The 22,392-nt window shown below is 35.3% G+C and overlaps 1 protein-coding gene across 7 annotated transcripts in view; it reads left to right on the top strand.

Moving 5' to 3' along the window:
- The window catches only part of tanc2b (tetratricopeptide repeat, ankyrin repeat and coiled-coil containing 2b), a 218,256-nt gene that overhangs the window by 118,256 nt on the left and 77,608 nt on the right, over positions 1-22,392 (top strand). The window contains exon 1 of one of the 7 annotated variants that reach the window (XM_039657680.2): positions 1,615-1,689. The exons of the other annotated variants lie outside the window; for them this stretch is intronic. The gene's annotated coding sequence lies outside the window, so the exon portion shown is untranslated. Of the gene's footprint in view, positions 1-1,614; positions 1,690-22,392 lie in introns of those variants that run through there. 7 annotated transcript variants of the gene reach the window in all.

The raw sequence follows: 22,392 nt of genomic DNA, 5'->3' as shown, positions 1-22,392 counted from the left end.
TATTGTTAGCTTGTTTTATAAACAATGACTGGAGAAAATCCGATTTTATCTTAATGTGTAAGGTTATGTAGCCTAATCTGTGTTGGTTTGTATTGGCCGCCTCCAGTTTTCACTTTGTTTAGTTTTCACTGTGACGTAACAGTGACGTCGGCGCTATAGACGTAGCTCTACGCAATTACACTAGTTTAACTGAGAGGCCCAAAGAGAAGGAAATGAATAGTTGAAATAAAGTCGTTATTTATGTTTGTTTTTGCGCACAAAAAGTGTTCTTGTCGCTTGATAAAGTTAAGATTGAGCCACTGAAGTCACTTGGACTATTTTAACGATTTCTTTAATAACTTTTCGAGGCCGGCAAGTTTCAATCCCTCAAGAAGCCTATGGACTAGTATGCAGGAGTGATCCTGCTCTCAGATTTCACCAAAAATATCTTAATTCGTGTTCCGAATTTTCCGAACCAGAATTTTCATTTTTGGGTGAATTAACCCTTTAATAATTGATTCCGATTGAGTTTGATGGTGTAATGTTAAGAATAAAAATAGTTCCAATTCCAATTCTTGATGCTGATTATTCATAATAAAACACGGCTATGACCGCTTCACCCAATGGCTCTATATATCACTGCGCAACACTGCAGTTCCTATTTTGTGTTTATTTGAGGTTTCATGCATATTACACACTGGAGCGTTGTTGCTGTTCACGGTCAGGGACTATTTTTTTCAAGCGCAAGGAAGGCTTTTAGTGATTTTATTTCATGAAAGTTGCACTAATGCATTTTTTTTTACTTTAATATTTTTATTGTGTGGTAACCGTTTTAAAAAAACAACAAGGTACTTGAGGCAAGTGCTGTATCGTGAATAAGTAACGGCTGAAGGGTGTTGTTAGGCTCGACGCAAAGCGGAGTAACCCCTTCAGCCGTTACTTATTCACGATACAGCACTTGCCTCGAGTACCTTATTGCTTATATAAAATGGTTACCACACAATAAAAATATTAAAGTAAAAAAAAATATGTATTAGTGCAACTTTCATGAAGTAAAATCACTAAAATCCTTCCTTCCGCTTGAAAAAATAGTCCCTGACCGTGAACAATGCGTAATATATGCATGAAACCTCAAATAAACACAACATAGGAATTTTATTGCTTACATATTGAATGACTTCTACGTTTATAATCAACAATTCTATTTTTATGCCATGTTGGATACATTTTCACAGAGCTTGTTGCAGTGCATTATGGGATTGGCGTCTCATTTAAGGAAACATCCAGTGTTGCCTCTAAAATTTCGCTAAAACAAGTAAATCTTACGAGTCAGCATCATTAAGAAAGCCACTGGATAAGTCGGGAGCGCACCAGCGATGGCGTAAAATGCCTCCATAGGCAGCTCTCAAGGATTTGGAACGGAGAAAGAGAGAGAAAAAGCATTAGAAAGGTTCCCCGAAAACAGACGGAGAGAAATGGAGATGGAGAAGGTGGGAGAAACGGACTGAAAAGAGAGACTGAGTGGGAGCAAGAGAAGGACAGAGAGAGAGAGAGAGAGAGAGGGAGGAAGAGAGAATTCTGCAGTGTGCCATTAATAGTCTGGATAATGATTTGCTTACAAAACAGAGCTGTGGGATTAACAGTGTGTTGGATCTTCTTCCCACAGCTAATACTGATGTTACGGAGCTAAGCTTCCACTGGCTAGCATACGTGAGTGTTTACTTTCACTCACTTCTATATAATAAATGTATGTTCTGTGTAGAGGGATTGACTGATGCTGGATATCTGGAGAGAATGCTTGCTGATGAAATATGATGACGGCATATGCAATCTACACATTATTGAATTTAGATGCGCACTTATCTTACACACACTCGAAATCAATGTACACAGATGGCTTTAAGTTCAAGTCTGATAACCAACCGTAACCAATTGTTTTGTTATGTTGGAATGGACACAAATGACCTATTCATTTGAATCAATTGATGGGATTTGAAGAGATTTAAGGGATTATGGGCTAATTATATTTAAAAAAAAATAGGGCTGTCAAACGATTAATCGCGATTGATCGCATCCAAAATAAAAGTTTGTGTTTACATAATATATGTGGGTGCACTGTGTATGATTATTTTGTATATACGTATATAAATATACACACATGCATGTATGTTTAAGAAAAAATATTATTTATATATAAAATATTGGTATTTATATATAATATAAATTATATATAAATCTATATACAGTATATACCTGAAAATATTTCTTAAATATATACAAGTATGTGTGTATTTATATATATATAAAATAATTATACACATTGCACCAACATTATGTAAACACAAACTTTTATTTTGTATGCGATTAATCACGATTAATCGCATACAAAATAAAAGTTTGTGTTTACATAGTATATGTGGGTGCACTGTGTATAATTATTTTGTTTATACGTATATAAATATACACACATGCATGTATATTTAAGAAAAAAATATTATTTATACATAAAAATTGGTATTTATATATAATATAAATTATATATAAATATATAAGCATGTGTGTGTATTCATATATATATATAAAATAATTATACACAGTGCACCCACATATATTATGTAAATGCAAACTTTTATTTTGGATGCGATTAATCGCGATTAATCGTTTGACAGCCCTAAAAAAATAAACTTACTAAAAAGTACGACGTACAATTAAATGCATTTTCCAGCTAGTCCCAGTAAAACACCAACAACTTTTATTCCTTTTCACACAAATTACGACTTATTTTCATGCATTTCTGTATGTTATGATCTCAAAATGCTAAAACATTTGGACATCAGATGTTTGTGTATTGTGATCTTGTGTGTACTCGGGTACGAGTCCGTCATTTAGCAGAAATGTTTTTTTCCCAAAGAGCCTGGGTTGAAAGTAATCCATTTGAACTATGTGCAAATAATGTTTTTTGTTTATTTTTAAAATATGCACACAATATTAATCATATGCCTAGTATTATGAAAATGGCTCCATTAATGTTTCTTGCCTTGACATTCAGTTACATTTATATTCATGCATTAAGCAGATGCGTTCATGCAAAATGACTTACAAGAGAGGAACAAAACCATTTGTTTTTTGGAGAAAACAACATTCGTAATAAACAAAGCCAAGTTTATTTGGCAACTAAAGTAACTTGCTTTATTATCTAACCACACAAAGAGTGCATCAAGAATATCAAAAATATTGGAGGGACGTTGATTCTTTCTTTCTCACTGGGTGAGTTCATGTCAGCGTAACTGAGTGTGTGTGTGTGTGTATCCTCTCATAGCTATTACTTGCGCCTTGATTCACTAAACATTACATTGAGGATCCGCATACCAGCGTGTCTTACCAATTCTCACCTTCAGTGTTTCCATGTTACTCAGTAATAGTCTGTGTGTGCTTATAGAAAGAGGCTGCTGATTTACCGAGCAGATTTTGTTCTTTGTTTTGTTGATGGGACGTTTGAGAGTTTCTCTCTTGGGTGAGTGATCAGTTCTTTTTGATATCAACGGATGCTCAGTGTGTTTTTTGTCGCACCAGTGTGTAGCAGTCGCTTGGTTGATGTTTCTGTGTTTCTCTCACACACGCAAAGAGAGAGAAAGTGAGAGTCTTGCACATAGAATTGACGCGCTACATATAAATGCTCATTGCTTCAGTGGGCGGGAATAATGAGCAAGCAATCTCATTGGCTAGCGCTTACATGTGGAATGTCCACGTTTTAGCAAATCAGTTCAAGTGAATGCAGATAATGATTATGAAATTAATATTCAGCTCATCAGACTAGCCCCACATCATCACACACACTTCACCACACCTAGAGATTGGCATGGTTTCATTTCAGTTCGCCTACAGCTGGTTTGATTTGAGATGATCTTATGGAAAGCACCACATGCCGATCTCTCACTGTAAAAAATATTTTCAAGGTTTGTTATCACAACATATTTTCTTTTGTCAAATCAACTTTATAATAATTTATTTAGTTGAGATAACTTATTATTTTGAGTTTCTGATGGATAAATTAATCTCCTTCATTGTATTAACTCACTTTTTCCAGTTCAATCAACTTAAAATTTTAAGGCAACCAGGTTACTTACTTTTTTAAGTTAAACCATCAATATTTTTTTACAGTGTACTGTAGGTACGTTGAAGGGTGTGTGATGATGATACTCCAAAGGCCAAGGATGCATATTATCTGGATCCATGACATAACTGGCCTTTAAAAAATAAAAATCTGCCAGCCTCTATGGGAATTTAACATAGGGGTGTCCTGACTTACTGTATGCACCCTGTATTTTAAGGAAGAACATTTATTTATTTACGATACATTATTCATTCACAATGAAAATTGTTGTCCTTAAAGGAGTAGTTCACTTTTTAAAAAAAACTTTTGCTGATAATTTACTCACCCCCATGTCATCCAAGATGCCCATGTCATTCTTTCTTCAGTTGAAAAGAAATTAAGGTTTTTGATGAAAACATTCCAGGACTTCATTGGGAACCAAACGGTTCAAGGTCCAAATGAGAGTTTTAGTGCAGCTTCAAAGGGCTTCAAACGACACCAGACGATGAATAAGGGTCTTATCTAGGACCCTTCGAGTCATGACTCGAAAAAAGATTTGTTCATTTTGTTGAACGAGTTCGAACAGGAGAGTCACGAACACGCATCACAGTACAGACCCTTATTCATCGTCTGAAATCGTTTAAAGCCCTTTGAAGCTACTGATGCTGCACAATGTGTATAATACTGTAAGCAATTTACTAATTTTCTGTTGTGCATAGAAGACTTTTACGTACAGAACTTTTGGAATTAAATTCCACTGCTAAATCTTATTGGTCTAAAATCTTTCTCCACACATTTAACGAAAAGGTAAATAAGCGTCATCAAACATATTGTAATGTGCTGTGAATATGATGCGTCGCATAGACCGACGAGTTGGGTTAACCTCTGGGATGTGCCGTGGTGACTGCTGATCTCACTGATGCTCTTGTGTGTGAATGAGAACAAATCCCCACAGCTATGTTACAACATCTCGTGGAAAGCTTCCCAGAAGAGTCAGAGCTGTTAGGGAAAACCAGCTCCATATTAAAGATAATGCTTTTGAAATGAAGTGTTCAGCGGCTTTGGTGTTTGGGTGTCCACTTCCACAATCTGATTAGCCTCTATGCAATTTCCAGGAGTCGCTTTGTTTTTATAAGACGCCTGGAGAGAAAGACATCTTTATGCAATTGACACAATGGCCACTTGTTTTGGAAAGAACTGGTGTTTTTTATTTATTCATTCATTCACTCACTTAATCAGTTTTTTCTTTATCTTTTTAAATTGTGAAATGTATTTTTTTTTTTAAAAAGATAAAGAAAAAAAAATTAAAGAATAAATAAAAAACACCAGTTTTTTTTTCTTTTCTTTTTTGTGTATGTGTGTGTATGTGTGACTTATCTTAAAAAAATGTTTTTGCCTGGAAACAAAGACATCTTTTTATGGTGATACAAGTGCAGTTGATATAATGGGCACTTTTTGGGGGAAATAACTTATTTTATTTATTTGTTTGCTTGTTTATTCACTCACTCACTCAAATGTATTTATTTATCTTTTTAAATGTATATTTATTTATTTATATTTATTAATATATTTAATTTATATATATATATATATATATTGTATATATAATATTTTTTAATTATTAATAATTGTATTTATTTATCCATTTATTTCTTTGTTAGTTTTATGGCTTAATCATAAAATAGTCTTCGTTTGGAAAGAAAGGTGACACCAGATGATATAATGGGCACTAATGGTGCGCTGTGGTTTATAAAATAAATAAATACATAATTTAACAAATAAATAAACAAATACAGTAGACAACATTTGAAGTGGATCAAAACCTTTCATCAAAATTATACATGAATTTTGAACAATACTTGTTCTTGTCTTAGGACAACTTTTTTGATCCACTTCAAATGTTGTCCTCTGTATTTGTCTATTTATTTACTCATTTATTTATTTATATTTTTTGAGCTGGAGTTTTAGCCTTTAAAACAGACAAGCAATTGTATCATTTGGACTCATTGTGTAAAGAGTGGTGCACTACTGTGAATCAGTGTCCCCTCGCTCTCATCTCGGCCTCAGATTAGTCAATCACTGACGAGTGAAGAGGCTTCAACATCACTGAAATATTGAATAATATACCCTATTGGGTAACACTTTACTTGAAGGGGTGTGCATAAGACTGTCATTAAGTGTCTTTCGCTCAATAATGACATTTTGAATGCAAATATGACATTGTTTGAGATGTCTTTGTTATGACATCTTGACATTATTAAGACAACACGACCTGTCATAAACATGACATAGCAGATTAATGATCAAATTTAAGAAAGCACCTTGCTTTATTGGTTAACATTACATTAAACTGCCAGGTTGGTTTCAACATTGGCTGTCATGAAGCCATTATAACTCTTTAATGACAAATTCAATTAGTGCCACTGTAGTTGAGGTCACGAACAATATTCATGACACAGTTATAATGCCTCATGACAGCCAATGTCAAAGCCAACCACACAACAGATTAACTTCATTTATGTCAAGATGTCATAACAAAGACATCTTAAACAATGTCATATGCATTCAAAATGTCATTATTGAGCGAAAGACACTTAATGAGTTGTCATAAACATACATAAACCCTACTTCATATTCAACTCATATGTCATGTCATGATTATGAAGGTGTCGTGTCAGTCTTATTATGCACACCCCTTCAAGTAAAGTGTTACCCAATAGGGTGTGCAAGTGGTTAAGATATGCGTCTGCACCATGGAAACTTTTAAAGCGATCAGCAAGGGTCAGTTTCCACGTGATATCCAAATGTGTTTTACTTTTTTTCAAACTTAGAAAAATGTCCATGCAATCCACATTCGCTTCGTCAACCAGCATAACCGTCCACAGACTCACTCTGAAGCTCCGTCATCAGCTACAGAAAATAGATGCTTTTCATGTCTCAAGGATTTAGGGGTTTTGTAGCAACTCTGACCACACTGGGCTGCGTTACTGCGAGCGCTGCGGCGGGCGTCATAGCGGGATCATGGTTCAGGTGTGTGTGCATCACTGTAAATGGATGTTTCTCTGTTTATCTGGAGAAAGTGCACAAGACCTGCTGGAGCTCCTGTCCTCTTCCGCCGGTTACCATGGTGATCCGGGCCGCACATTCATGATGTGGCTGTGCAGCTCAGTCAGAATGTGTCGTCAGTGTGTGTGTGTGTGTGTGTGTGTGTGGACTGCCCACAGGTGCGAGTGCTGTTGCTCACCCTCTTTGGCACTGAAAGGCAGGTTTGGTTTTCGCACATCTCTACAGTGTTTGGTTCTCCTGTATTGCAGAGCCGTTGCATGTGATATATCTGCCAGTTAAAGCCTCTGGGGATGAATTTTAATATGCCGAACATTTAAACCTGCCAATTGCTTTAGGTACTATATAATGAGATGTATAATATAGAAGTATATAAGGCGTTTGTGTAATTGTCCTATTTTATAAGCGATTAAACGATTGTTTAATTGTTTATAAAATAAACAATTCTTCATCAAGTTTATGAACTAAAATAATGTTGATTAAAAAATGTAAAGGTACAAGAGCTATACATACAATTATGCCATTCACTACCACAATAGATAGAACATATATATATTTATTTATATTTATTTATTTCACCTGCAAGTCATTGTTTTTAGTAAATGTTCATATTTAATCATATTAAAGTCATTATAATGCGTCAAAAAAGTTGAAATAGAATCTTGAGAATAAACTCATAAAAATAACGAGAATAAAGTTGTTGTGTTTTGAGAAAAAACTCGTTAAATTTAGAGAAAAGTTGTGTTTTGAGAAAAAAGTCGAAATACAATCTTAAGAATAAACTCATTAAATGTTGAGAATAAAGTTGTTGTGCTTCGAGAAAAAACTTGTTAAATTTCGAGAAAAAAGTCGAAATACAAAATTGAGAATAAACTCATTAAATGTCGAGAATAAAGTCGTTGTGCTTTGAGAAAAAACTCGTTAAATGTCGAGGAAAAAGTCGAAATACAATCTTGAGAATAAACTCATTAAATGTCGAGAATAAAGTTGTAGTGCTTTGAGAAAAAACTCGTTAAATTTCGAGAAAAAAATCGAAATACAATTATGAGAATAAACTCATTAAATGTCGAGAATAAAGTCAAAATACAATCTTGAGAATAAACTCATTAAATGTCGAGAATAAAGTCGTTGTGCTTTGAGAAAAAACTCATTAAATGTCGAGGAAAAAGTCAAAATACAATCTTGAGAATAAACTCATTAAATGTCGAGAATAAAGTTGTTGTGCTTTGAGAAAAAACTCGTTAAATTCCGAGATAAAAAAAGTCGAAATACGATCTTGAGAATAAACTCATTAAATGTCAAGAATAAAGTCGTTGAGCTTTGAGACAAAAAACTAACTTGTCAAATGTCAAGAAAAAAGTCGAAATACAATCTTGAGAATAAACTCATTAAATGTCGAGAATAAAGTTGTTGCGCGTTGAGAAAAAACTGGTTAAATTTCGAGAAAAAAGTCGAAATATAATCTTGAGAATAAACTCATTAAATGTCGAGAATAAAGTTGTTGCGCGTTGAGAAAAAACTCGTTAAATTTCGAGAAAAAAGTCAAAATATAATCTTGAGAATGAACTCATTAAATGTCGAGAATAAAGTCGTTGTCTTCGAGAACCAAGACTTTATTCTCGACATTTAATGAGTTTATTCTCAAGATTGTATTTAGACTTTTTTCTCTAAATTTAACGAGTTTAATCTCGCATTATAATTACTGTACTTTAATCTCCAGATGGTTTTATTTTTTATTATTGCTTGGCCCTAATCCTCTTCCGTAAATTTTTTATGTATTCGGCATAATGTGAGCCATCAGTCCTATTTTTATTTATATTAATTTAATTATATAATATTTAATCATATAATTAGTGCTATTATGTGTGCGTGTAGTCGTGAAACAACTGGGACAGTGGAGTAAAGAACCAGATCAAACGCAAAGCTGGGTCAACATGAGCATGTTACTATAGTTTACTTTTGTTTTATTTTCACCACAATATCATTGTGTAGTACATATTGTGAACATTGAACAGATGAAGAGAAATCCATGCTAATGAAATTAACCGATAAAGCCACAAAATATATATTTTTGCCCATCAACATAGTCTCTGTGTGCATTTCCAGTAAAGGATTGTGGGTATCAGCAGGGTAATTGAGTGTCAGGATCATTAACGTGTTGACGGCCGAGCGCATTAAACAGCAGCGCGTCTTCTTAATATCCTTTCTCTCCTCTGCTCGTTTCACAATCAACATGCGCTGGAAAGATGTCGTTTTGATTAGCTCAACAAATTCCCAGTATCATTCCTCACTGAAGAGAGCTTAGTGCTGTGACATCATTAACGTGTTTTCGTTGGCTCATTAACACAGAGGATAAGCTAACCGTCACGCGACGCCCTTTCTCAGAACATCCACACACCAATAGTTGTGCATTGTGCTTGATAACCTGCATTTGTCAAATGACTTGCATTTCAAAGTCACCTTCCCGGCATTTCCGAGGCTTGCTTGAAAAAATGCATTCAATTTTCAAATCAAATTTGTTCCCAACATGATGTTTTATCATCTATACCAGAATGTTATTATCCTGTTCAGATGAAGTAGTCATTAGCCGATATTACATTTTCAGTGCTGATACCCGGGTCTGATGGTCGATACATACCTCATAAAAATACAATAAAATCAGTAATATTGTGAAATAATATTACAATTTAAAATAGCTGTTTCCTATTTGAACACATTTTGAAATTGAATTTATTCCTGTGATGCAAAGCTTCATTTTTCAGCATCATTACTTTCAGAAATCCTTCTAATATGCGGATTCCTTATTAATGTTGTGTACCGTTTTCTAACAGTAGTGTTTGTGTATATTTATTTATGGATCCCTATGTTGGAGGGATTGAAAAGTGAATATTTTATTGATTAGTTTTTGCGAATACATCTTCAAAATCACTACATTCTCAGCCTTTTCTGTCGCAGTGTATAAACTGTAGTGTTTTCTAGACATTATATGCACTATAAGACACTAGACTCGTTTTGCTTCCGATGTGTTTGCCAACCAAAGCTCATTTTGTGAGAGATGCATTCATACAAATCAGTGACATACTGTAATTACAAATTAAGTAAATATAAATGGTTCATAAATATTCTCTAACCATTGCGCAAGCTTCATATTTCACATCAGGTTTTGTGATGGTCAGAAACGCATGTGAATGAATGTGCCGTTGAAGACAGACAGGAGCTTAAAGGGATAGTTCACTTAGAAATAATTTTTGGTATGTTTTATCTTACCTCAAGGGCATCCAAGATGTAGGTGTCTTTGTTTCCTCAGTAGTTTCAATTTTTTGGTCAAACCGTTCTGTCAGCCATATAATGGAGGTCTATGGTCACCACCTCAAATAAAAGTCCAAATTAAACATGATTTAATGACTCATAAATGTAAGTACACATTGATGGCCTAAGACACAAAACGAGCGGTTTGTGTGAGAAAATGAACAGTATTTATATTGTTTTTACCTCTTGTAACCAGCCACGTCCAAGTGATCTGATGGCGAGGGCGCAGTGTGGCTGTGGTTACAAGAGGTAAAAACGATATAAACTGTTCGTTTTCTCACACAAACCGCTCGTTTCATGTCTTAGGCCATCAATGTGTACTTACATTTACGAGTCATTAACTCATGTTTAATTTGGACTTCTCTGTGCATGCTCTTTGAGGTGGTGACCATAGACCTCCATTATATGATTGATAGACGAGAACGGTTTGACCTAAAAATATCAAAATTGAAAATACTGCGGAAACAAAGACACCTACATCTTGGATGCCCTTGAGGTAAGATAAAACATACCAAAAATTAATTTCAAAGTGAACTATCCCTTTAAAGCTCTATCATCACAAATGTCTATTTCTCAAGCTGATGCCCTTATTGTACATAAACGGTGTGCTATGTTCACACATGCGTCGGGGTTTTGAGACTGCAGCTGACCTCGAATGAACTCGGACACGCGCTCACACACAAGTGCGGCCCAGTTGTTTAGCACTTTCAGAGATGTAGCAGATGTTGCTCGACACGTGTGAGTGTGTGTAGAAAGCGCCGCACTATCTAAAGGAAGTATTAGACACGCTCTACTGAACCCTGGCTAGGCTTTTTTGTGTTAGGAGTGTGTGTTCTCCTCTGAAGTGTATTAGTGTACATTACCCTAAAATGCTCAAAACACATAATTGTTCTCATGTCAGTGATCCACGCTTTGAAAAGCATTCGATTCATGAATTAATGCAGCTTGTCTGAAATTACAATGATCAAAGAATAAAACAAGTTTTTCTTGCATAAGAAAATGAAGCGTATTTTAAAATTGGGGCATAATATACTCACAAAGCTTGCCTTGTAAAATAAAATGTGTTCAGCGTGTACTAGACTAACAGTAGATACAGTACTGTTGTTTGTTGGATATTTTGTCAATCCTCATTGGGATGCACTGATAATTACTTTATATATAACATATTAACTATGTATAATATAACTATTTTGCCTAATTAAAATATATAGTTCAGTCATGAAACTCTAGAGGGCGCATGGAGGTCCTTTACATGCAATCTGCAAGCAATCACGTCTTTACCGCCTTGAGATTCCTTGCTAAGCATTTAAATAATTATGTTAAAGGGATAGTTCACTTTGAAATTAATTTTTGGTATGTTTTATCTTACCTCAAGGGCATCCAAGATGTAGGTGTCTTTGTTTCTGCAGTAGTTTCAATTTTGATATTTTTAGGTCAAACCGTTTTCGTCTATCAATCATATAATGGAGGTCTATGGTCACCACCTCAAAGAGCATGCACAGAGAAGTCCAAATTAAACATAATTTAATGACTCGTAAATGTAAGTACACATTGATGGCCTGAGACACGAAACGAGCGGTTTGTGTGAGAAAACGAACAGTATTTATATCGTTTTTACCTTGTTACCACAGCCACGTCCAAGTGATCTGAGGACCTTCAAGGTTTTGACGTCCTGAGGACGGTCAAAAGTTTTAGATCGGTAAGATTTTTTATGTTTTTAAAAGAAGTCTCTTCTGCTCACCAAGGCTGCAATTATTTGATAAAAAATACAAAAAAAAAACAGTAATATTGTGAAATATTATTACAATTTAAAACAGCGGTTTTTTATATGAATATATAGTGAAGTTTAATTTATTCCTGTGATTAAAGCTGAATTTACAGCATCATTACTCCAGTCTTCAGTGTCACATGATCCTACAGAAATTATTATAATATGATGCTCAAGAAACATGTATGTTGAAAACAGTTTTTTACATTTTTATTTCAGGATTCTTTGAATAGAAAGTTCAAAAGAACAGAATTGATCTGAAATGGAAAGCTTTTGTAACATTAATCACTACCATTCAAAAGTTTGGGCTCAGTAAGAATTTATTTTTTTATTTTTGGGGGAAAGAAATTAGAAAATACTTTTATTCATCAAGGATGAGTTCAATTGATCAAAAGTTACAGTAAAGACATTTATAATGTTAGAAAAGATTCTATTTTAAATAAATGCTGTTCTTTTGAACTTTCTATTCATCTTAGAATTTTGGGGGGGGGGGGGGGAATGGTACACGACTGTTTTCAACATTGAAAATAATAATTTATGTTTTTTGAGCATAAAATCAGCATATAGGATCATGCGACACTGAAAACTGATGTGTAATAAGCAACAGGAATGATGTTGAAAATTCAGCTTTCAAATTACATTTTAAAATAGAAAACAGTCATTTTAAATTGTCATAATATTTCACAATATTACTGTTTGTCATTTTTTTTTTTCATCAAATAAATCAGCGTTGGTTAGCAGAAGAGACATTTAAAAACATAACAAATATTACCGATCTAAAACTTTTGACCGGTAGTGTATATCTGGATCATTTTTCCATGAACACCTGAACCCAGAAGAAACACCTGAAGATGGGAGGGGCCAATGGCATGGGAGGGGTTTAAAGTAGGTGGAGATACACATATGGGAGGGGCTTGTCTCTTTAGAAAGATTCTACAATCAATCACAACAGTCAGCTGGTGATTGTTATGATCTCATGGAATATTAATATCCCATGACATTTTGCTTATCAAGGGAATAAATCTTGCTTACCTGAAAGGAAGGCGTACAGAAAAATAAGATCTGATTGGGCCATCTGGTCAGTGTAATGCTTGAGTTTCTTTGTATGTGTTTGATTGATGTTCAGGACCAGTGCATGCATAAAGAGTGTACGAGTTTCAGAACAATAGCGCAGTGTGTTTTGCATAGCAGTGTTTAGAGTTCAGCATCATGATAGCATTCATGCGCTGGTACAGCATTGGTACACGGAAACACACCGACCGACCTCACACGCACCTTCATTTGTCTTGTTGCTCATGGTATTTGAACACATCCAGTAAGTGCGGCTGTTCTGCGGCTCGGAGTCACGTGACCGCTGTATCCGCACTGCCTCCCGCTGTTGTTCAGGCATCTGTCAGTGTGCGAATGCTTCACATTTCCCCGTGAGCTGGTTTCATGTTCAGCGATTCCTCCACCGTCTCAAGCTCTCGTGGAATGCGGTTCAAGTTATCCCGAGGTCCCATTGAGTCTGACAATACTGTTCCAGAAAGCAAATATTAAGATTGTTAGATGATTTCTAATTTCCACATGTGTGCTTTCTGTTCATCTTAATGACAATTTGTTGGGTCTGAGATTGTGATGCAAATTATTTGTTTAGATTCAGGACAAACTGACAGTGATTCATTTTCACCGACAGTGATTCATTGAGTGATTCAGTGATTCAACTGACAGTATTGTTCATTTTTGGTTCATGTTTACTACACTGTAAAAAAATACTGTTGGTTTAACTTAAAAAAGTAAGTAACCTGGTTGCCTTAAAATTTTAAGTTGATTTAACTGGAAAAGTGAGTTGATACAATGAAGGAGATTAATTTAATCATCAGAAACTCAAAATATTAAGTTATCTCAACTAAATAAATTATTTAAGTTGATTTGACAAAAGAAAAAATGTTGTAATAACAAATCTTGAAAATATTTTTTTTTTTACAGTGATTACTAATGTTAACAAATGAAACCAGCATGTGAGTCATGCTAGAAAAGGTCATTGAAGAAAATATATAAACATTTACACATTTAACAATTTAACATTTAACATAACGCATTATTTAATGTTGAACGCTACTGAGAAAATCTTAATACTCTGATACTGTAAAAAAAAATATTTTCAAGATTTGTTATCTCAACATTTTTTCTTTTGTCAAATCAACTTAAATAATTTATTTAGTTCAGATAATTATTTTGAGTTTCTAATGATTAAATCAATCTCCTTCATTGTATTAACTCACTTTTTCCAGTTCAATCAACTTAAAATTTTAAGGCAACCAGGTGACTTAATTTTTTTTAAGTTAAACCAACAATATTTTTTTTTACTGTGTGAATTAATTGAACAATATGTTTAAATGAATTTGTTGGTCCAGAATGTCTAATAATATTTGCAATATAGCACAGCTTCTCAGGTCTTATTGCTTAAATATTGATTTTTGTCCCATCATCAGATGATGTAATGAAATGAAATCAGGTGAATTATACATTTCTTTAAAACATTCCATTCCATATTAATGAATTACGTGTTAATCATTATTTAATGTTGAACATTTATTTATTAAGTATTAGAGATAAAATCAAGATTTGTAATACTGGGGTTGACAAGCACTATTCTAAATGAAAGAGTCTGTTTGTTTAATTGGTGAATCAGTTTAATGAAACTTCCTATTTGTGTCTATGAAAGTCTAGTTCTGTAACACATATGATGCTTATATAATGTTCAGGACTCTGTACTGTAATGTCAAAAGGATTCATTCAAACTATAGTCTCACATAGCCAGATCTATATATAGTCTACTTATAATCAAACTATCATGACAGCATAATTTTAATTATCTTGAGTTGGTGCAAACATTTCCACATCACTATGATCATATGTTTTCTTAACTGCTGTCATTTTTGTTGTGTTTATATTGTTATTGATAGGAAAGTGCGCAGTACATATTTACATATTCATTCTCAGGAGTGTGGACTGCGTCAGGATGTTCATTAAAAGCATATTGCCGCAAAGGTATTTCATTCTTTAAAGCAAAAAACGAAAAAAAATCTTCGCTGTGAGTATATCGGGGCGTCGAATCACATTCAGCATGTTATGCGTTTCTGGCTGTAGTTCACTTAACGGCCACCGTTGTCACTGTTCCTGAATTCTACATACAGCCCCTTTAATAAAGTAATCTTGTAATACAATTTGTTAGTCCAGTATGCCTAACAATGCCCTGTAGTCATGACTTTATTCACAATATAGAACAGCCGCTCATATTAGTATTGATTTTTGTCCCATAATCAGATCCCATAATGAAATAATGGATATGAAATTAAATCAGGTGAGTGTATCTGTGGAACAATGTTCTACCATTAGAGGTATTGAAACCCTATCCTCCCTTTGACTCGATCCATCTGTTGTCTCTGACCTTGGCTTATGACCTTTCTCTGTCACCACCACCCCCTGTTTTTGTGTGTGTATTCTCGGCTCCTCTGTGAAAAGCTGAGTTAGTGAGGAGCTCCTCGATTCTCGGCTGGCCCATCTCCTGCTGGGACTGCAGAGCGCTTTCTGTTCCTGCATCTGTTGGTGACTCATTCAGTACATTTTAGAGCTTTGCATCCAGAGTTGCATGTAAGTGCAGACAACTGTTAGTTAAGCTTGTGTGTGCAGACCATAGACTGTAAAAAAAAGATGGACGATGTGTCTCCACCTCCTTGAACTGTAGAATAATGAAGACAAATGTCCCAGAAATGGCCGCTGTCATCTTGCACTGGTGAGTCTATGCAATAAAGTTAGTGAGATAATGATCGTCACCTTTTTTATAGCTTTCCTGCAGCTCAAACTGTAGAGCATTGTCGCTTGCAATGCCCAAGGTCATGGGTTTGATTCCCAGGGAAAGCAAGAACTGAGAACTGATGAGAATGTAAAACATGTATTGAAATGCAATGTAAGTCGCTTTGGATAAAAGCGTCTACCAAATGCATAAATGTAAATGTATAGCATCAAATAACTAACTAAAAACAAACGTATATGAAAAACGAACACTTGACTTGATAAGAACTGGCAAAACCCATCTTTGGGAAAAATTTATTTGGCTCACATCCCATTCATTCACATGTAAAAGGCTGGGTTTATGACCTATACTGCAACCAGCCACCAGGGGGCGATATAAATGCTTTGGCTTCACTTTTCAAGACGTGTGCGCCAACGAATGTTTACAAGTGAACTTGTTGAAGTTTAGGGGTGTCGATTCATTAAATAAGCTATTTCATCAGAAAAGCCGTTTATTAAGCATCCATTGGCATCCATTAAAGGGATACTCCACTTTTTTTTTGGAAATAGGCTCATTTTAAAACTCCCCCAGAGTTAAACAGTTGAGTTTTACCATTTTCAAATCCATTCAGCAGATTTTCTGATATTTAGAAGAATATCAGTTACCAGACAGTTTCTGGTCCCATTGACTTCCATAGTATATATTTTTTTCCTACAATGGAAGTCAATGAGACCAGAAACTGTCTGGTTACTGATAGTCTTTTAAATAAATCGGCTGAATGGATTCGAAAACGGGAAAAGTCAATTGGTGATGTACTGTATGTATTCCATAGACTGTAAAAAATATGGACAAAGCGTCTGTGACGTCACCCATAGACTCAAGTTTGAGGCTGTTTATGGGGGGTATGGGCGGTGCCATACTGGAAAATCTTGGTAAATACAAAATACAAAATTTCAGAAAGGATACAGAGGTGGAATGATGTGTTGTGTCAGATCATGGCCGAGACGTCAAATTCCACTCGGCGCAGCCCGTTATCAGCTGTCAATCAAAGTTAACCGCCCTTATTTGTCATACATTTTATATCTAAATATGATCTAAACTAACGAGTTAGAAAACAATTCACCCCCTTCACAGTTGTCAGGCACGCGGAACATATTGTAGATTACAATAAAAGTCCATGGGACCAAACTGTAAACATATGAATTTATGCTGTGAAAACAGATATTTTAACATGACGTCTGATATCCGCCCTCTAGCGGTTTTGAGATGTATTGCAGTTTTTCGCACTTCCGGGTAGGCTTCATCTTTCAGATTAGAATGTTGCCGTTTGATGTTCTCCCATGTATGTATGACACGCCAATTCATATTTCCATTTTTGGCGTGCTATCAACACGCATAATCGCTTTTCAGCGTGTTTATGAACGCCGTTGACTTAACGTTACATTACTGTATATATAAATATATGATCTACCCCAACCCTGTCCCTAAACCTACCCTTCACTGGGGTTAATAGCATTTATGAGTCTTCCCCTACCATCATAGGAAAAAAAAATATCGCTCCCCAGATGTAGATCTACATATTGGGAGCCCATGGAGTAGGGATGGGCAACGATTAATCGCGATTAATCGCATCCAAAATAAAAGTTTGTGTTTACATAATATATGTGTGTGTAGTGTGTATAATTAATTAGTATATATAAATACCCACACATGCATGTATATATTTAAGAAAAATGTGTTATTAATATATCAAATATTTATATTTATATATAATATTAATTGTGAATAAATATATATAAAATGTATACATGCACATATTTCTTAAATATATACATGCATGTAAATATTTGATATATTAATAACACATTTTTCTTAAATATATACATGCATGTGTGGGTATTTATATATACTAATTAATTATACTTATTACACTACACAAACATATATTATGTAAACACAAACTTTTATTTTGGTTGTGATTAATCGCGATTAATCGTTGCCCATACCTACGAGCGCAAGTTCATTTCCTAGTTTACCGGCGTGCGTCTGTGGAGGGAAAAGTCCCTAATAGGAATGATACATGCGCCAGTGTACAAAGTAATTTGCGCCGGGTGCAAGACAGGGCCCCTAGTGTTATAAAGACCCCAGTGATACGCTGTGCCGTCTCCATCGCAGTAGGGCTTTCCTGTCAGATGCTGAGCAGTTTCCATATCAGATGGTGAAACAGCTGGAACATTCTCAATCTGATATAGTCTGTATTTTTTCCCATATTTTGCATGTAAAAACTGAACTTTACTAGAGGTGTAACAACTGTTTTAGCTGCAGTGTGTTTGTGCATTGTCTACACTCTTAGAAGAAAAGGTTCTATATAGAACCTTAAAGGGTTAGTTCACCCAAAAATGAAAATTAAGTCATTAATTACTCACCCCCATGCTGTACCAACCCCGTAAGACCTTCGTTCGTCTTCGGAACACAAATGAAGATATTTTTGATTAAATTTGAGAGCTGTATAACTACCACATTGGCTCCTAAAGGACTGCCTCTTGACGGCCCAGAAAGTCAATGAAGAAAATGTTTAAATATCCCAAGTGACTACCGTGGCTCAACTATATGTTTATCAAGCGACGAGACTACTTTTTGTGCGAAAAAACAAACAAAAATAACGAGTTTATTCGACTATTTCTTTTCTTCCTTGTAGGCCAGAAACGAGATTTCCTTAAATTTCCACGACGCATGCGCGAGAATTGCGATCTGAAGTGGTGTAAAGCTGGTGTGAGCAGATCGCAATTCTCGCGCATGCGTCGTGGAAATCTAAGGAAGTCTCGTTTCTGGCCTACAAGGAAGAAAAGAAATAGTCGAATAAACTCGTTATTTTTGTTTGTTTTTTCGCACAAAAAGTATTCGCGTCGCTTGATAAACATATAGTTGAGCCACGGTAGTCACTTGGGATATTTAAACATTTTCTTCATTGACTTTCTGGGCCGTCAAGAGGCAGTCCTTTAAGGGCCAATGTGGTAGTTATACAGCTCTCGAATTTAATCAAAAATATCTTCACTTGTGTTCCGAAGACGAACGAAGGTCTTACGGGGTTGGTACAGCATGGGGGTGAGTAATTAATGACTTAATTTTCATTTTTGGGTGAACTAACCCTTTAAAGGTTCTATCAGCTCTATGTATTTGGAACCCCTAAAAGGTTCTATACACTCTTAAAAAAGGGTTCCTCTGGGTTCTACATAGAACCCTGGGGTTCCATACTTGGCCAATAGAACCTTTTACCAAAAAAATGGTTCTATATATAGAACCATTTTGGGGTTCCATATATGAAGCGGGGGATGGAACCATTTCTGGTTCTAACCATTTCTTCTAAGAGTGTATGCTACACGATTTAAAAAAGAGGGGATGCTTTTCAGGCTAATAGATTTTTCACATGCTTTGAACACTGATATTCTGGCCATAGATTTGTGCAAAGGTGTTAATTCAATGTCTTGAATGTTTTTGGAGAAGCTGACCCAAGTCTGCACCTGTTTTCCCTCCTCCGTCTGCACACCCCTCGTCTGTATTCCAGTCATGTGTAAAATCTGGAGTAGTTTGTCTTGGTCTGTTTTGAGAGCTCGGTGCAGCGGCCTCTGGAAAAGGTTGATTTTCGCCTTTCCTCATCTCTCTTAAACTCTGCCAAGGCGCATTCCCGCACACTATCTGCTGTTTAGCTTTACTAACTTGGGAAAGATCGCCATTGTTTAGGTCGACATGAGGGAATTCATTTTGGATGAATTGCACGCACTTGTAGCGTGGTTTATTGGTGCACGTTTTTGCACCGAAGGAAGGAATTATGCAAATCAGGTAATGATAGAAATGCCCAAAAAAGTGGCAGTCTTGGCTCAATTGGTTCTCTATACCAATATAGAGGTTTAGATACAACATAAGACAAGTTGAACTGAACCCATGAACAAACACAAAATCAACAAAGACTTATGATGATCAAGACAATGAACCAATGACAGAACAGAACTGTGTATAAACCAATGGAAACAAAACACATGAAACAGAAGCAGCACATGATCACATGAGGAACAGGGGAACCACATGACGAAATTAGGAGTGCATGCCAGTTAGATATTGTGGTGGCGGTAATGCACATAAAATGTTGTTTGCCAACCGCCATTGAAAAGAAGAAGAAGAAGAATTAGAAATGTTATCTGAGTTGAGACGGCGCCGACGCCACGTGATTGACGATTCGAGAGCAGACGGCGGACTCTGACACAATACAACCATCACATGTGTTTCATGTTTATTCTCACACCTTCAGTTGCGCCAGTGCTCACAAATCCTTGTTTTTATAACAGTAAAAACTATTTTCATGTAACCATAATGTTATATTCTGTCATGTCTATCAAAATAACACTGATTTAAAATATTTTGACCCGATTTATTGGGATTTAAATAGAATAGGGTTTTGTTGGACTGATTCTTGTACAGATTTGAGCACACCTTATGACTATGAGAATTTCAAAATAAAAGACAAACCACAAAACAGACATGACAAAATATATCATTGTAATATAATATTATCAAATTATAGGAGATAAAACATTTAAGGATTTTAATTTTAAAATAACCTAATATAATATTAAAATTGTATAATATTCAAATTTTTAATAAATATTTTTAATAAGAAGGAAGCAACAGGAGGATATAGATATCTTAAATATATATATATATATATATATATATATATATATATATATATATTATATTATATTAAACTATATTATAAAATAATTATAAAATAATATTATATATATATATATATATATATATATATATGAAGAGTTCAGATGCAAAAGCCTCTAAATGCCATTTGAAATTTTCTTCTTTAATGATGATTTTTATCAAACTTGTATATTTAAGTTCAGTAATTTCACTTAAATAACAATTAATAGGTAATCTTCATTGCCATTTAAGTGAAATTACTGAACTTAAATATACAAGTTTGATAAAAAATCATCATTAAAGAAGAAAATTTCAAATGGCATTTAGAGGCTTTTGCATCTGAACTCTTCATATATGTATTATTTAATTTTTTTAAATATTATAAATAACATATTTTAGTGCTGTCAAATCGATTAATTGCGATTAATCAAATCTAACATAGAAGTTTGTGTTTATATATGTGTGTGCATATATACACTCGCCTAAAGGATTATTAGGAACACCTGTTCAATTTCTCATTAATGCAATTTTCTAATCAACCAATCACATGGCAGTTATTCAATGCATTTATGGGTGTGGTCCTGGTCAAGACAATCTCCTGAACTCCAAACTGAATGTCAGAATGGGAAAGAAAGGTGATTTAAGAAATTTTGAGCATGGCATGGTTGTTCGGTCTGAGTATTTCACAATCTGCTCAGTTACTGGGATTTTCACGCACAACCATTTCTAGGGTTTACAATTAATGGTGTGAAAAGGGGGAAACATCCAGTATGCGGCAGTCCTGTGGGCGAAAATGCCTTGTTGATGCGAGAGGTCAGAGGAGAATGGGCCGACTGATTCAAGCTGATAGAAGAGCAACTTTGACTGAAATAACCACTCGTTACAACCGAGGTATGCAGCAAAGCATTTGTGAAGACAACCTTGAGGCGGATGGGCTACAACAGCAGAAGACCCCACCGGGTACCACTCATCTCCACTACAAATAGGAAAAAGAGGCGACAATTTGCAAGAGCTCACCAAAATTGGACAGTTGAAGACTGGAAAAATGTCGCCTGGTCTGATGAGTCTCGATTTCAGATGGTAGAGTCAGAATTTGGCGTAAACAGAATGAGAACATGATTTATCATGCCTTGTTCCCACTGTGCAGGCTGGTGGTGGTGGTGTAATGGTGTGGCGGATGTTTTCTTGGCACACTTTAGGCCCCTTAGTGCCAATTGGGCATCATTTAAATGCCACGGCCTACCTGAGCATTGTTTCTGACCATGTCCATCCCTTTACGGCCACCATGTCCCCATCCTCTGATGGCTACTTCCAGCAGGATAATGCACCATGTCACAAAGCTCGAATCGTTTCAAATTGGTTTCTTGAACATGACAATGAGTTGACTGTACTAAAATGGCCCCCACAGTCACCAGATCTCAACCCAATAGAGCATCTTTGGGATGTGGTGGAATGAATGGATGTGCATCCCACAAATCTCCATCAACTGCAAGATGCTATCCTATCAATATGGGCCAACATTTCTAAAGAATGCTTTCAGCACCTTGTTGAATCAATTCCGCGGGGTCAAACACAGTATATATATATGTGGTGAGTGCATATATGTGTGTATGTATGCACAAACTTTAAACTTTATATATATATATAGTGTTACAGTGCAATATGTCAGTATCTGTGGCTCTGACTTGGTTG

The sequence above is a fragment of the Pimephales promelas genome, chromosome 17 (genome assembly GCF_988280905.1).
Source record: "Pimephales promelas chromosome 17, fPimPro1.hap1.1, whole genome shotgun sequence".
NCBI lineage: Eukaryota > Metazoa > Chordata > Actinopteri > Cypriniformes > Leuciscidae > Pimephales > Pimephales promelas.
The sequence above is the reverse complement of the archived record's forward strand: the minus strand, read 5'-3'. Positions and strand labels throughout refer to the sequence as shown.